Here is an 18025-nt window from a genome sequence, read left to right on the forward strand (position 1 = left end):
TGTAAATGTCTTCTTTCAATTTGTAATTTACTTTACTTTTATCAATAGCCTAACTGAATATAGACATGCTTTGGGGACACCACCACGCTATCTAATTGGACGATTTTGTATTTGGCATGTTGCTACTAATTTTTAATAATAATTATGGGATATTTCAGTAAAATGATTATGGTTCTGATGAAATATCAATAGTATCGGTCGGTATAGTAATTTGAAGTCGGGCATTGTGTGAATTGTTTTTTATATGTATGTGTCGTTCTTGTTTTTCTTAAAGTCGTTGTTTATCGTGAATAGAACGTTTTATTTTTATCGCCTTTTTTATTTTAAATTTATCCTTGTCGCACCAATGGATATTTTACGAGATGGTTTCTTGGTAGGTATACAAACGGCTCTGCCTTGAACAGTATGATACACAACGTGAATCATCAGTCGTAGCAGTTTGGCTAGTATCGCGAACGTATGCTAATTTAACGTATTATTCGTGTGTTTTCTTAGTTTTAGTAATTAATTACAATTTAAGAATAAGTGATTTATGCACTTTCGTCTTTCGCGTCGTTTAACGAAAGTATTTAAGATTTGATACACACTGGTGAGGAGTTTTTGGAAGCAAATTGGTGGTGAGTTACTTTATTTACTGGTTTTTAAATGATTTTATGTTGACATTAATTTAAATCATCAATTGCACCGTTTAATACATACAATGAGAAGCTTTTGGTTAGTTATGATTCTGACGGCGTTACGTTTTATTTTGAAGCAGCTTGCTCATATTGAAGGAAGTATGACGCACAAGAAGGATATAGGCTATGTGGCGGGAATTGTTTAGGGTCGACACCCCTAGATATTCGATAGCTGCTTTTAAGAAGGAAGAAATAGGTAAACGTGAGGGAAATACGACCTAGCATATTGGACACAAACTTCTGCAGTTGTAGTCAGTCAGCACTTTTTGATTAAACCATCTTCCCATACTAACTCGCATAGGTACATATACATGCAATTCAAGTCAGTTATCATATTGAATGACACAATCAAGCGAAAATTTCCTGGACATATCGGATATCTACTACCACTCAAAATTTGTAACGTAATTGACGCATTTAGTCGGAAATAGTTTTTATTCACGATTACACCAAAACATAAACTTGATGATAAAAAGTTTTGTTACATAGCTTTTTACTTATTTGGTACTCTTCATGATCGTCACTATCATCATAGGGTCGTCAATCCTAAGACTGGTTGGACAATCTGGACCTTTCCTGAGCTAATCTTTGCATTTCCTTAAAATTAGAACATCCCACGTCCTTAACTATTTATGAACAGTAATCTAATCTAATCTAGGTGTACTCTCTACTCCTCTTAACTCCTGTTTCTGCTTCTGTCATGTCTCTAACTAGCGCTGAACTGAAATTATTAATTAATTGCGAACATCACCTTCAGAAGCTTGTCCTTGCAGGACATATCAGATATCTACCACTTGTAACGTAATTGACGCTTTTATTCGGAAATAGTTTCGTGGTTCCACATTTTCTTATGACACTAAGAAGCGCCTTGAGTGCTGGATCATTTGATTTATAAAATGTTTCAAAGTAAGTAGTAAAATTGTTTATTGATTATTATGGATATCGGTGGTTACATTTGTTATGATTCTTAGTCGAACCTATTATTGAGCTCAAAAGTTTTGTAATATTTCTATCAGATTTTATTTATTATGTCAGGTATGCCGGCATCCCCAAAGAAGAAAAGTAAATATAAGAACTATATCGTAATAACAAATAATTTAGTATAATAATCAATATCCAAATACAATCTTAATTACAAATTTTTATTAAGTAGGTTTTTTGTTATACTTATTAAATTATTATTGCTGGTTTTGGTTTCTTCTGTTTTCTTTGGTAGAATTACCCCAGGACTGTCAAGTACTCGGCGTTATTATGGGGTATCCGGCTGAATCCTAAAAAAGTTTCGGATCCGCTGGGTACCTGGTCCATTTTTAATTTTGCTCCTTTTGTGTCATATTCTTCTCAGACTTTTAACTTTCAACCCTTATTTTGGACCTCGTTTGCAAAGATGATTAGAATATCTTTTTAATAATTTCACAATACTATCTTTCCACTTGGATAATAATGATACTTTCTGATCTTTAAATATGTGGTGGTGGCGGTCATGGCCCCGTTGCCTTTTATATTTCTTAAAAGGTGTATTTTTCATTATTCTTATAATGAAAACAAGATAAATTAACCCAAATAAACCTACATGATATTGCCTACTGCATGTAGACACGTAACTATCTATTTATGCAAGCAAGAAGAGAGATCACTGAAAATTGTTTAATTAAAGATTGGAAACTTCGTAGCAACATAAGTGAGTTGGAAGGGTAATTTACACAAGTTCGGAGAGAAATGTGTAATGTGTGAGAAAGAGAAAGAGAATGTGGAAAATGTTTTCGGATGCTATAAGCATAACTGACATTAATTGATATTTATTTACAGTTGTAATACGAGCGTGTACTCTAAACTTCGAATAAACATGAGCTTGTGTACATAAAACAACGAGAATTGTTGGTGTAAACCGGGGGCTAAATTATGTTTGGCAACATGGACTTCTTTAACAGCTGATACTCAAATATAGCATATACGAAAAATAAACAGAATGAATATTATTATCTTATGAAGGTACTTAAAAAGAAACAAAACAGGTGGCGTATTAGTTTTATCGATTGTCTGCGGCTTTCTTTGCAATTAGAATTCACTGCAATAATAAAATTTAAGTGTTGTTTATAGGCTGCCAAACTCATTAATGTTAAATTATGATTTTTCAGTTGAAGTTGCTCGAGTCCCATAATAATTTTTTGTAACTAAACTGTAAGAGTCATTTAAAGTATGTTTTTTGAACAAAATAATTCGAAGTGGTCTGTATTCTGTCGAAACTGCCAGACGCGGATCGCGATTTCGATCTTTTTGGATCTCATCAGCGCGTCGCAGGCAGCTCCGACAGAACACAGGCCAACTTTTACCTGCCGTCTTAACAGCGCGTTTTAGAAAATACTACAAATGGCGTGGTGAGCGCCATCTGTAGTAGTAGTACGATGCTACGTTTGAGGATTACATATGCTACGCCGGGATTCGTTTCAACAAGTAGATATCCATATTTTTAAATGGACCTTGTTGGAGCATATGCAATCCTCAAATGTTTTTTGAGTACGAGATAATTTGTCAGCGGGTCGAAAGGTTCTTTGTAAACCCCTCAATATTAAATTATGATTTTTCAGTTGAAGTTCTTTTCCGACAATAATTTTCTGTAGGTATCTTACCTCTAACAGTCATTTATAGATGAATGTGGCTATTTTCTATATGCTTTAAACTTATCAATACAGTTTTCTTGCTGTTAGTATTATTTATCGAATTAATCGTAAGTGTTCATTTGTTCTAGTCTATTCTGCTCTCCCTGTTTGTTCTAAACCGATTGTAATTTGCATTGTTAATTTGTAGCACTTGACTATGGTCACACAAAAGGAATTAAAATGTTGATGAGTACCTACAATAATAAAAATCTTCAGTTCTTGGTTGTGTCTTTTCCCTCATTTATTAAGTTGTTATTCACACGCATACTCATTGTATGTGGCGTATAATTTTTGAATAGAATATTAATTGACTCATTTTTTGACGGATCCTGGGGGGTCCAACATTCCTCGAAAGTCAGGAAAATTGAATTGTAATGCGACATTTAGTACCACCAATAATAAAGCAATAAATACATGCATAGAATGAACGAGCTATCGCGATTTTTTCCGTTTTCAGTAACTTCTTAAATTATGTTAGTGTTAGACATAGTCATGCTTCTTCATCGGAATGCTCATAACTTTATTGTTATCGCATCTTCTTCCTCTTATTCCAGGCAAGGCAATAATTAAAAGTTGCCTGAACAGTATTTTACTTTATCATCGGATCAAAGGTTCGTAACCTGATATTTTATTAAATGTCGATACATTCAGACATATATGTACGCAGTTTCACATTACGAATGTTTAAAAGGTAGCAAATTGCTCGCAGGAAAAGGAAAGATTTATTTCGTTTTCAGAAAACAGCACAGACACCAAACATTTTTACTTTGAGTATTTATGTTTATCGAAGTGGCATTAATTAATATCAGAGCCAATACCGTATTAACTGGTTGTACCCGTCCAATTCAAACTAAATAATTATAATTATGTCTATAGGGTCAATTGAAAAGTCCCCGGCCTGACACATAGATGGCGGCACCAGAACTAAATCCATATGATTTTCAGTTAGTCCTAACCTTCAAAAGACGCGTCTATAAATTTGACGGCTGTCGGATCATTAGTTTGTGAATTATAGCATTTTTAGTGAAGCAACTTTTGTTATTGTGAAGAAAATGGATAAAAAGGAATTTCGCGTGTTGATAAAATATTGCTTTTTGAAGGGAAAAAATACAGTTGAAGCAAAAACTTGGCTTGATAACGAATTTCCGGACACTGCCCCAGGAAAATCAACCATCAAGGATTAGTATGCTAAGTTTAGACGTGGTGAAATGAGCACCGAAAACGGTGAACGCAGTGGACGCCCAAAAGAGGCTGTTACGGACGAAAACATTAAAAAAATCCACAAAATGATTTTGAATGACCGTAAATTGAAATTGAATGAAATAGCAGACACTCTACAGATATCAACGGAACGTATACATCACATCATTCACGAATATTTGGGTATGAGAAAGCTCTGTGCAAAGTGGGTGCCGCGCGAGCTCACTTTTGACCAAAAACAACGACGAGTTGATGATTCAGAGCAGTGTTTGAAGATGATCACGCGTAATAAACCCGAGTTTTTGCGTCGATATGTGACAATGGATGAAACATGGCTCCATCATTTCACTCCGAAGTCCAATCGACAGTCATCGGAGTGGACTGCACACGATGAACCCGCTCCAAAGCGTGCAAAAACGCAACAGTCGGCTGGCAAGGTTATGGCGTCTGTATTTTGGGATGCGCGTGGAATAATTTTCATTGACTACCTTGAAAAAGGAAGGACCATCAACAGCGACTATAACATAGCGTTATTGGACCGTTTGAAGGACGAAATCGCCGAGAAACGACCGCATTTGCAGAAAAAGAAAGTCCTGCTTCACCAAGACAATGCACCGTCTCACAAGTCAGTGAAAACGATGGCAAAAATTCATGAATTGGGCTTAGAATTGCTTCCGCATCCACCGTATTCTCCAGATCTGGCCCCCAGCGACTACTTCCTGTTCTCAGATCTCAAAAGAATGCTCGTTGGGAAAAAATTTTCGTCGAATGAAGAGGTGATCGCCGAAACTGAGGCCTATTTTGAAGCAAAGGACAAATCGTACTACAAAAATGGTATCGAAAAGTTGGAGGATCGCTATAATCAGTGTATCACCCTTGAAGGGAATTATGTTGAATAAAAAAAACGAATTTTGCAAAAAAAATGTGTTTTACTATTTTAGGCCGGGGACTTTTCAATTGACCTGTTATCATCGGCTATTCCAGCTAGAACCAGGATATGTAAAACATTATTATACAGTGATTTTTAGTCCTGCCAATTTCAGGACCTTCGTTTTAAAAGTCAAATGCAGTATGTTGCTTTTAGTTGACTCATACCTAAAATTAATTTTCTTGTTAGTATTTACCGATCATGATGAATTAATTTTAAAATGAGTGAGATAAAAATGTATTTATATGGAATAATAGAGGCTATTTGAATTTAATAAACGTTCCAAACTCCGATGCCAACCGCTTCAATTGTTTACCTTATCATGGTACACGGTATAGCCCCATCTATCTACCTGTTACACCTGCGGCAGCTATGAAGCATTTTTTATCTGTCAGCTTTCGTTTATGTATAGAAAATTCTTTGAGGTACCTTTTGTTGTTAGTGCAAAAGTAATAAACGTACTACGAGGGTGGTCCGCCCAATTCAAATACAAATCTCCCACGTATAATATACTGTGCAGGCAGGCGCACATTAATTCCTAACGCCGAGCTTTACCATTATTATTCCATCCTCAATTCCCAAGAAAAATTAGACGTTGAAATAAGATGTGTCGCCCTTAGAATTTAATGTGTTATTAAATGAATTGGTTGTTTTAAATATCGATGCCTACTTAATCCCTGTTGTGTCCGTTTTGACCCATTAATTGTTAATTCTGCATGATTTTTGTACTTTGATATTCAATTTTGTAGTGTGATGTTTTTGTTAAACTGCGATCTATGGTTTTTACAGCGGATAGATCTTTTTTTAAATGAGAATGGGTTGGAATTAATGTGTACCGTTCAAACACGTTCCATGAATAGCACAATCTGTATAGTCCGGCAGTGACTTGGATAAGGCGTTTATTATCAAGGGCGGCTCGTTTATAACTATTTTAATATTTATGAACAATCCTCACAGAATTCTCCATAATAAGAGTGCCACCTTAGTAGGCAATCCAACAAAGTTCATTGTTTTGTAAAACAAAAAATTATGAACCCACTGAACAGCGCCTCATACCAAATAAAACTTCATCATCAGTACAGCTTTTACACGTTTTCTTATTTTTCTTCCTTTATCTTCTTCACAATAAATTTGTAAAAATAAAATTGAAAGTAAAATAAACGGAAGCGGTATTGATAAAACAGTACTCTTTGAAAATATATAAAACTAAAACAAAAATACTGGTATGTAAGGGAAGAAAAAGTAGGAGAAGAGTGAATATAAAGATAGGAGACGGAAAATGTGGTGTTACAGGCGAATGATAAGGATACCGTGGATAGAGAAGGTTGGAAATCAAGAGGTATTAGAAAGAATAAGAGAACAGAGGACTCTATGGATGTCAATAAGAAATAGGCAAAATAGGTTGGCAGGGCACCTCTTCAGGCATGAAGGTCTAATCAGAAATATATTAGACATAGCAGTTAAAATGAATAGAGGTAGACCTAGATTAGATTACTGTTCGCAAATGATTAAGGATGTGGGATGTTCTAGTTTTAGGGAAATGTGAAGATTAGCTCAGAGTAGGAAATAGCAGAGGTGCATATCCAACCAGTCTTATGATGATGATTAATAAAGGTTCAAATTATTATAAAATTTTACCGAATTATACAGACAAAAAATATGAAGACGTTAGACTAAAGTTGATGTAGTTTTCTAACTACAGAAAACCATTCATTTAATTTCGGTTCAAATGCATGAAGAATTTCTAACGAAAAATTTGAAGACAAATTGGACGGGATCTCTAGTATACCAGGAGAGTTGTAAATGTTTCTGATAAGAAACGACAATTATTTTTACATGTGCGCTACTGTAATAGTCAGAATGCGAGTGATAAACAATTAGTTATTAAGCATGTGGGTAGATGCGGGCACGTGAATTCTGGACAAATACTTACATACACACACACACAAACATATATAAATATCTCGCCATTGTCCATAGCCAGTGGACAATTGGTTGCGTTACTAAATTGCCATGGGTCACTCCCATTGTAAAAACCCTTAAACTGTTCTGTTCGGAAACTATTTGTCGTTCGAACGGTAACATTTTGCCCACATCAGCTTGCCATCAATGGAGATCTGACACTTCCGATAAATGTATGTGTATTGGCAGTCTTTTCAAGCGAGCGTCCATGCGTTTGCATCCGTGTTACCCCCGTTCCGTTCACGACGGTCATTTTATAAATTGTCAGCAAATTGTTCTCTTAATTTTATTATCAACTTTTGTTGACTTAATGGACTGGTTGTTATCGCATTCTGTGGGAAATCAGCAAACCAGTAGGGTCTGCAAATGTTATTCGGGCTTTGGGATTTGGCTCATTTTCAATCGTTTATTTATGCTTTTCAAACATGAACATTTTGTCAATTGTTAGAATGATTTTATATAAAACTTTCATTTACGTTTTAAATTATCGTTTGATGTTAAGTAGTTGTCAAAATGATTTCGAGGATATATATAATTTTAATACGTATAAAACTTCACTTTTCGATTAAAGATTAGGTATATAATAAAAGCAAAAGGTGCGGGGAATGCCATAAAGCCGACCAATTTATATATGTAATGAAGTAGGGTTTCCTGAGATTTCATCCAATTTTATTAAGCCGTTTAAAAAATATTAAAAAGTTAAATAAAACTGTGTTCGAGGTAGAAATAAACAATTGGAAGCAAGTAGACGGGTCTAAATGTCCACATTTGGGTGAATAGTTAGTTGCATTCATCTGAGTGGCATACCATACTAACCGTTTATACATTTTTGGTGTTTGATGTGTGCAGTTAGTTACTTATGATAGGTAGTACAAACATATATTGCAGTACCTACACAAATTATTGAAAAATGTAAAAGGTATGGTAGAAGTGGTGTTACGTATACGGGGTAGTCGGGTAAATTATAAAGTGTGCTATTGTGATTGTCACGTACAATCACAATTTTATTATTGTTAATAGCCAAAATTCCCCTCGGCTGCATTCTTGTAGGTCCAATGACCGCCTACCTGGGGGTAGGATAATATTATGTTTGTACATTATTGTTAGAGATAGTAGGTTCATAGATTTTATAAAATTTTAAAGCAGTGCTATTATAGACTCGCTGGAGAAAACATCATCTCCATAAGACAATCACGATTATCCTAATTCATTCCTATTGATTTTTATCATCATTTTTAATTAATCGGTATTTGTAGTTGTAAAGTTAGTTTAAAGTGGATTAAATTTAAGTTAAATTAAATATAGTTATTTCTACAATCACTACAACTACGTGTCTTATTTCATGTGGTACTTAGTACACCCCGTTGACAATAGTTTATATAAAAAACTTAATCAACGATAAAACAAGTGGTTTCTTTAAATGACAGTTTTGGCTAGTATTGTAAATATTGTCATATATTTTCTTTAATTTCTATACAAATTCTTTGTCATTTCTACGCCAGGTGAATATGTTAGTCTCTGCAGTAGACATCTAATAAAAATAAGTATTTTCTTTACGAGTTTGGTACCCATTCTTTATCTTGTACAAAAGTTGTGTACAAACAGTGTGCCATTTTTATTTAAACGACTTGATGATGAATTGAACCCCCTGTGTGTCTAGGTACACATACGTCTGTAGAAGAAACAATTCATAAACTAGGGCGTTGTTGCGCTGAGTAAATCAAACCAGAACTATAAATTTTATCCGTTTTATACTTGAAAGGAAACTATTATTTGTAACAAATACGTTTGAAAAAAGGGGATAAATTATTACGATCTGCGGTCCTATAAACACAACTGGAAGCTATTTAAAGCTTAAAGCTTTTATTTTATCCATTACAATAACGTTTTTAGTTGCGGTCGAATTCTTTGTGGTTAGAAAAATTGAGCTTTGCCGCTGGGCAACTTTACTGTTTCATTATACGAAGGGTTTTACCTGGCCGTTGGTCTCGAAATACCACTGTTATAGTCTCTAGATACAATAGTTATACTTCGTTTAGTTTCTGTAGCGATGTGACCTTCAGTTTGAGCGGCGCAGAGTAGAAAAGAACAGCACTAGGCCAGAAAAGGAAGGAGACAACTCTCCACCAAACTCTTAACCGGCGAGAAGCGTATAATCCGTACAGTACTGCACGGAAAAATTGACAATTTTATCTACTACAATTGCATTGCTCAAATGTGCTGTTATTGGTACCATTTACTACTGAAAATATCAACGAGATGTTTATTAATATTTGAAGACATATTAAAGGCTTTAACGCTTGTTTTCGACTCGCACTACTATTCATGATTGAACAAATCTTTTGGCAGGTACTGTATGAAAAAGTATGCGCATCCATGACATTGGAAGGGGCACATCGCTAGAGAAAGTAAATGAAGTATACATCTTACAGTCTCTGTGTAAAAAATGTAGTCTTTGAGGCATAGGAATTCCAACAGTTTTGCTGTATCTTTGGTAGCAAATTTTTGCAAGGATACACCAGAGCAATTTTTGAAATCAACTGGAATTCTGTAATTGCTACATCTCAAAATATTTTGGTTGTTTAATTGTACACTTATTTTTTTGGTTGGTTGTACAATTGGGTGATAATTTATCACTTTGAGGGGTTGTTTTAGAATTAGATTTTAAATGGTAGAGTGGGCAAGGCAGCGTCAGCGTTAACTTTTGACAGTGCAGTAGAAAATGGGGAGTTGATAACGAATTTGCATTCAAGCCACCACAAAGAGCGTAATTAGTGAGGAGGGAGGGAGGTCCTTGCTTGTTCTGGCAAGCGTAGACTCCTTGAGCTTCCTGCTACCGCTTTTCAGATTTTATTACAGCATGACGACTTTGTTGTCGCGCAAATTAAGATATTCGCTTGGCAGTCGCAGATGGCCGTGCATCTGCATGGCACTAATTTAAATAGAAATGTGCATTAAGTAGCTTTCGCAAAAGTTTTTAGGGAAAAAACCGTTTTGCCTTATTATCCCGTCGCTGTAAAACAGGATATTGCAGTTCACTTTTCTCCTTCCCCGGCAATTTTCTTAAAAAGGCCAATTTTCTTACTTCACTTTACAAGAACCCATCAACTTTGCTTTAATATTATCTAGTTTGCAGTTTTCTTTACCTAATTTTTTTGAATGTAATAAAGGCGATGCAATTTTTATTAGCATTCCTTATCGTTCGCCACGAACTGGCTAAATGAATATAACCAATAGCGTCATTATGTCTCCTTGACATAAATATTACCATACAATTTACTCATTTTTGTGGATATTGCGTTTTATTTTCAACGGAAAATCATCAGAATCAGAAAATTTTTGTAAAGTCCCCGTTACGCTTGATCATTTCAAAATATATTGAAGAATTATACTGAAGTAAATGTTGAATGCACCTTGATACACCTAATTCTTTTTTTATTTAATTATTAAAATGAGGTAGAGGCTGCATTTTTTGACAAAACTTTGTTTTCACACAAATTACGAGTAGATAGTCATTGATATTCGATCCTAGGTATTGGCATTGGGGGATGCAAGCAGTGTAAAAGCAAGAGCGAGAGGGAAATAGGGTTACTGGAGAAGGGTGCGTGGTGTCTTAACGTTCGATGGGGTGCGGACTGCTGTAAAGCAGTAAAGAGTTGTTGTGCGAGTGTAGACGTGATCGGGCGCGTTGAAAGTATCAGTTGTATTTCTTTTATTTTGTCAACTTCTTATATGCTGTAATTGTTATTTATCTTTTGCTTGTTAAATTGTCGCCCTCGTTTTATTACTGATTAAATTTTTAGAAAACACTACAAATGGCGCAGTTAACGCCATCTGTAGCACGATGCTACATTTTAGGATTACGTATGCTCCAACAAGATAAAGCATAAGACAGCAGATAAAAATTGGTCTGTGTTCTGTCGGAGCTGCCTGCGACGAGCTGATGAGATCCAAAAAGATCGAAATCGCGATCCGCGTCTGGCAGTTTCGACAGAATACAGACCACTTCGAATTATTTTATTCGATTAAGCTAACGTGCCTATCACGTTGAGGTTGGCTACGCCGGGATTCGTTTTCAGCAAGTAGATATCCACACAAGTGGACCTTGTTGGAGCATACGTAATCCTAAAATGTAGCATCGTGCTACAGATGGCGTTTACTGCGCCATTTGTAGTATTTTCTAAAACGCACTGTTAAGACAGCAGGTAAAAGTTGGTCTGTGTTCTGTCGGAGCTGCCTGCGACGCGCTGATGAGATCCAAAAGATCGAAATCGCGATCCGCGTCTGGCAGTTTCGACAGAATACAGACCACTTCGAATTATTTAATTCGATTAAATTTTTATTTCCACATCATTGAACCATTTCCATTTTTGATTCCACGTACAGTTGGGCTCTGAGGTACCCCCATTTCGTTGAACCAGTGGTCGAATACCAGTCTAGGGTTTGATATTTGGCATACATTGCGCTCTAGGTGGTTAATTATGAAGCAATTAGTTATTGACTGCTCAGAACATAGTTATGGTTATGTTAGTTGGTTCTTTCAATTTCAGAATTCCTCATCATCAACTTCTCCAGTTACGATCCTTTCTCTTTCGTACTTCTTTTCTTTTCTTCCAGTAAAAATTTTGGTTTGAAAAACAAACAGAGAGGTTTCATATACGTACGTATCCTAGTTCAATTAAATGAATGATGTCCTTGTTTCGTTTATGGACAACTATAGTAGATTTTACGCTCCCAATTCTGCAGCCGTTCGCATTATCTTACGAACATTGAGTTCATCTGCACGTCCAGATAATAAAACGGCAATAAAATTAATTACAAAGAACCCAAATGTCACATAAATGCGCCAAGATTTATCGTACGACTATTAAATTCATGACTAAAACCACAATAAAAGTGTACTTGCCGTGCTAGCAACCGCATCAGACAGTTCTCTTTTCGACTCGCTACTTCAAACCAACAACGTATAACAAGTGACTCTTAAATTGACGTGGTGGTGTTGGTCTATATAACACTGTTACCGTTACTACTCTTCTTCTTCTTCTTTTTATTATAATTCGTCTTCTTTCTCTTGATTTGACTCTAAATATACCTTGTGTAAATTTTATCGACAGTTAATGTTCGGCCACAATGCCCCGGTAAATTGGATTTTTAAACCGTTCCGTATATTATTATTTATGTGAACAAACCTTCGTACGTTTATTAAGTATACTTTTATAACATTTATACAGAGTGTTATATGAGGCATGAGGGGCCTGGTGTAGGTAAATGCCGATTAAGGACACCGATGTATGTATCCTATTCAATGCTGAAAGCAACGATATTCAATTAATTCTAAAGAAAAATATCTTTAGACATGCCCAAGGAGTAAGGCCGAGTTAAGCGTGATAAGACACTGTGCATGGCAAGACACCGCGCATGTCAAGACATTGCTCGTTGCAAGACACTGTTCGCGTGAAGACACCGCGCGTGAAAAGAAAGTACATGTGGCAACTCACTACGGATGGCAAGACATTCGTTGCAAGATAGTGCTCGTGAAAAAAGACACTGCGCATGACAAGACACTGTGCATGGCAAGACATTGCTCGTTGCAAGACAGTGCTCGTGGTAAGACACTACGCATGGCAAGACACTGCTCGTGGTAAGACACTGCCCGTGGCAAGACACTGTGCATGGCAAGACAGTGCTCGTGGTAAGACACTACGCATGGCAAGACACTGCTCGTGGCAAGACATCGCGCGTGGCAAAACACTGCCCGTGGCAAGACACCGCGCATGTCAAGACATTGCTCGTTGCAAGACACTGTTCGTGTGAAGACACCGCGCTTGAAAAGAAAGTGCATGTAGCAAGACATTCGTTGCAAGATAGTGCTCGTGGAAAAAGACACTGCGCATGACAAGACACTGCTCGTGGTAAGACATTGCCCGTGGCAAGACACTGTGCATGGCAAGACATTGCTCGTTGCAAAACAGTGCTTGTGGTAATACACTCCGCATGGCAAGACACTGCTTGTGGCAAGACACCGCGCGTGGCAAAACACTGCCCGTGGCAAGACACTGTGCATGGCAAGACTCACTTACTGCTTCATTCGTATATAGGTATCGGAATGAAAACAAGTCGTTTCGAATCATTTCGGATAATTCACATCTGCCAGGCGTCCTATAAAAACTGCTAATTTCTGGTTCAATGTTAGTAACCCCCTTATCATCATACATAATCTTCTTCCTAACAATCTAATATCTGCCCTCCTTAACCCCTTATTAGCATCTATAACGTTCTCTCTTCTCCTACTCTTTTTATCTTTATATCTTAAACAAACATTTAACTTGTTTCTAGTAATGTTATTTTAAATATTTTGTAAAAGTAATAAATAATATTTATTTCCGTTTGGTTAAAACCTCATTCGCTTCATTTGGTTTTTGTTTCTCGCAATTTTATAAAAAATAGATACCATTGTCATTCTGATGATTTCTCCTTGCTGTTTGACATCGATTCTCTGACGAACTGCGGTTTGTATTTTTTTTTGCTTCTTTTGTTTCTGGTTTCTTGTTTTTTTTATCCTCTTATTTGGTTTTCAACGAATTCACTTGTCCGTGGACTTTCAGTCTTTGAATGTCCCGTAAGTGCCGCAGCCCCTGGCCGTCTGTAATCTTTTTCACACTCCGTCAGTCCGCATCCAGTGGTCACTTGCGGCTTTTATGTTTTTATACTCGCTGCTTGTGGTGTTAATATCTTTTGACGCATAAACAACCTTAGCGGAAAGAAGCCTACTTTTGCTTGACTAATTCTGACAAGTCAACGACAGCATCAAAACTGACAGATCCTCTGCGATTAGCAGTGTAACCATTTTGTCTCTCTCGTCATTGACGGCTCATCTAATTTAAATTAAGTACCAGAGCCAATGGAGACTCTATCGTGGAATGTCGATGTCGTATTTTGTGCAATAGAAAAACTTCCTGGAATAGGTGCTAAAAACATTTAGAACTAACAAAGTTTTTTATTAAAGATAAATTGGACGATATTTTCTTTCTTCCGGAAGTGTAGCAACTTTAACTGTAGTTTTAGGTCATCATGTAGAAGAGGAGTGATGACCTTACGCCCTTTCCGATGCGATATTTTCTCATCCGATGCCTGTAGTTAATCGTGACTCACCTTTTCCTTTACGAGAGAAATTAGAGAAGTTGTTAGAAGAAAAAGTACTTCTTTCATTAACAATTTTTGTGCTTTGAAAGTCACTTTTACTTTGTAGCAAATAGATCCTACATAAATGAGAGCGAAAGTAGAATCAATCGATTTGAAAACAGTTAACATATGAACATACGAAATTTTGTCGCCATGTTCAGTCGTCTGAGTGCAAATCAGTTACCTCGTTTTGTGTAATAAGATTACATGATTAATTAAATATTACTGCGCAGATTCATTTAATTTGTATGCACCACAAATTCCCTCAAATTAATGAGTAAAAATTGTTTCTGCTGTCTCACCCTCGCCGGGAATCGAACCCGGGACCTTTGGCTTTACGCACCAGTGCTCTTAACATTAAGCTACGAGAGGTGACAGCAGTTAAGACCACAAAACGTACTTATTAGGTCACAGATTAATTAATTTAACATTAAACATTAACTACAGTGTAAACTCTATATAACGACACTTAAGGGACTGAACATTTTTCGGCGTTATAAAGAGTGGTCGTTAAATGGAGAGCAATAAAAGATATTATTTTACTATTCTATAATAATATGCATTTACCAATATAGTACACATTTTGCACACGAAGATTCATATATTGCGTATAGCCTGTTATCTTCCTCTGATGTTTTTTGCTGCTCCAATATTTTAATTGTATTTTGTTACGTATCTTACTCATATCTTGAGATACTGCTGGATCAATTTGATTATATACAAAGTATTATTTTAATAGTTTCGCTGCATCAAGTGCTTGTTTGATGCTTGGTGGAGGGACAGGATCGTCTTCTTCAACAACGTACACAGCTGCAGTTCTTATCTATTTCGGCAACTTAGAAAGTACTGCTTAATGATTTATAATGCCGCATTGTTGTCGTTAAATAGAGTGAGCGTGACGCTATATAGAGTGTAATGTTGTATAGAAAACAATGTCAACCAACCAAAGTCGAGCAGTTTCGACGTTTCAAGGAGTTTTTCGTTAAATCGAGTGACGTTATAAAGAGTTTACACTTTACTATTAAAAAGTATTTCATATGATAATTAACCAAAGTTGACATTTATATAGCAGCTGTGTGCCAAGTTAGTTTTGGATTAACACTAACTGAGCTTCCTCTAATCGAATTTTGCACAGTCCAACAATTCCCGACTTGCAATATTTTCCAGGGAAAGAACGAACGAACGAACGGATTGTATCTGGTGTAACTCGTGTGCAAGAGTCTCGGCTTTACCGTATTATACACCGCTTCGAAACTAAGCAATATTCCGACCGCATCTGCTTTATCGAGACAAGAACATGCAGCAGCCAGCGTGAAAATTAGATGAATGGGTCGTGAGAAAACATCTCGCGCCGCGCGGCACCCGCTGAAACACTCACGAATGTTGCATTGTTTGGAGACCCACAGACGCGATGGCAATTCCCTTTTAAATCAACATCAATTGCACTAAACTACCAACCAGCTAACAAACAAACAAACGAAACAAACACGCGCTCCACTTTCTTACGAAAACTGCATCGTTTTTCACGCCGCCGATCGATGTGCAACGCGCTCCTGGTTAACATTAAATCGAGACTTACGAGGGTGGATTGATAAGTTTCCGGCCTAACCAAGAGATGACGCCACTAGGCCTACCTTGAGGTGACATTCTATAGTACCATCCTTGGATAGCTTGTAGCTATAGTTTCAGCCCGATCTCCTTGCTAGTGTAGGTTTGACAGCACGCTGAACAAGACGCCTCTGTGGTTTTCGTAAAAATGGAAAAGCAGGAAAATCGTGCTGTCATCAAATACTTTTATTTGAAGGGGTTAACGCCGAAGGAAATTAAAAAAGAGATGGACTCAACACTGGGGACATCCTCCCCGTCATATTCAACCGTTAAGCAGTGGGTTTCCGAGTTTAAAAAGGGTCGTGTGAGCACCTCTGATGGGCCTCGCTCAGGACGCCCCGTTGAGGTCACAACTCCAGATATGATCGAAAAAATTCATCAAATAGTGCTGGGAGACCGCAGATTGAAAGTGCGTGAGATAGCTGAGACCTGTAAGATGTCATATGAACGTGTGCAACATATTTTGCACCAACATTTGCATATGGAAAAGCTCTGTGCAAGATGGGTGCCGCGTTTGCTAACAGTCGACCAAAAATTGATTCGAAAAAACATTTCTACCGCAAATTTGTCATTGTATAAGCGTAATCCAAGCGAATTTTTGCGTCGATTCGTAACCGTTGACGAAACGTGGGTCCACCACTACACTCCTGAAACCAAAGAACAGTCTAAACAGTGGATTGGACCAGGGGAACCAACTCCAAAGAAGGCAAAAACAATTTTTTCGGCGAACAAGGTTATGGCTACTGTTTTTTGGGATGCAAGAGGTATTATATACATTGATTACCTTGCAAAGGGTAATACTATCACTGGTCAATACTACGCAGACTTATTGCAACGTTTGAGCCACGAGGTGAAAATTAAACGACCTCATCTGGCGAAGAAAAAAATCTTGTTTCATCACGATAACGCACCAGCGCACACGTCAATCGTTGCGACGGCTAAAATCAACGATCTAAAGTTTGAATTGATGCCGCACCCTCCTTACTCTCCAGACCTAGCCCCGAGTGACTATTTTCTGTTCCCTAATCTCAAAAAATGGCTTGGCGGTAAGAGATTTGCGGACAATGAAGAAGTAATCGAAGCTGTAAATGGTTATTTTGAGGAGCTTGACGAATCAGTCTATAGAGATGGCATTAATAGACTGGAACACCGCTATGAGAAATGTATCAGCCTTGGAGGAGATTATGTTGAGAAATAAAAAAAAAAAATTTTTAAAAACCTTGTTTTTCTTGGTCAGGCCGGAAACTTATCAATCCACCCTCGTACATATGCAGTATCAAAATTACAACAACCTTTCATACTTACTAATAAATGAAAATATGGTTAGCAAGATAGTAGGGCTCTGAGTTCAAGTAGCCCAGAAAGATTCTACAGTTTCCTTCGTCGCAAGTTAAAGTAACAAGGAATATTAATTTTGTAAACACATTTATAAGCTCTCCCTTGCAGAATCACTACTTTCATCCCTCTTTAACTACAAACTTGAAATAAATATCAAATGAGTGTAAAGATCAAAACCCTTGGGTTCCAACATAAACTTATTCAGCATCATCATTATCGTCATCATAGCGTCAACAGTCCGCTCAAACTTCCTCCAGTTAGCTAATCCTCACATCATCATCATCATAAGGTCGTCAGTCCTAAGACTGGTTGGATATGTACCTCCACTCTTTCCTATCCTGAGCTAAACTTCGCATTTCCCTAAAACTAGAACAGCCCACATCCTTAACTATTTGCGAACAGTAATCTAATCTAGGTCTACCTCTACCCCTCCTAACTCCTGTTTCTGCCTCTAATATGTCTCTGACTAG

General features: G+C 36.9%; 1 long non-coding RNA gene across 1 annotated transcript in view; it reads left to right on the forward strand.

The window, feature by feature from the left end:
- Window positions 1-443: 443 nt before the first annotated feature.
- Window positions 444-18025, forward strand: part of LOC108734034 — an 82277-nt gene continuing 64695 nt past the window's right edge. Inside the window, exon 1 of the long non-coding RNA XR_003232392.1 lies at window positions 444-617. This is a non-coding gene — a long non-coding RNA (uncharacterized LOC108734034). The remainder of the gene's footprint in view (window positions 618-18025) is intronic.

The sequence above is a fragment of the Agrilus planipennis genome, unplaced genomic scaffold, assembly GCF_000699045.2.
Source record: "Agrilus planipennis isolate EAB-ADULT unplaced genomic scaffold, Apla_2.0 scaffold8, whole genome shotgun sequence".
NCBI lineage: Eukaryota > Metazoa > Arthropoda > Insecta > Coleoptera > Buprestidae > Agrilus > Agrilus planipennis.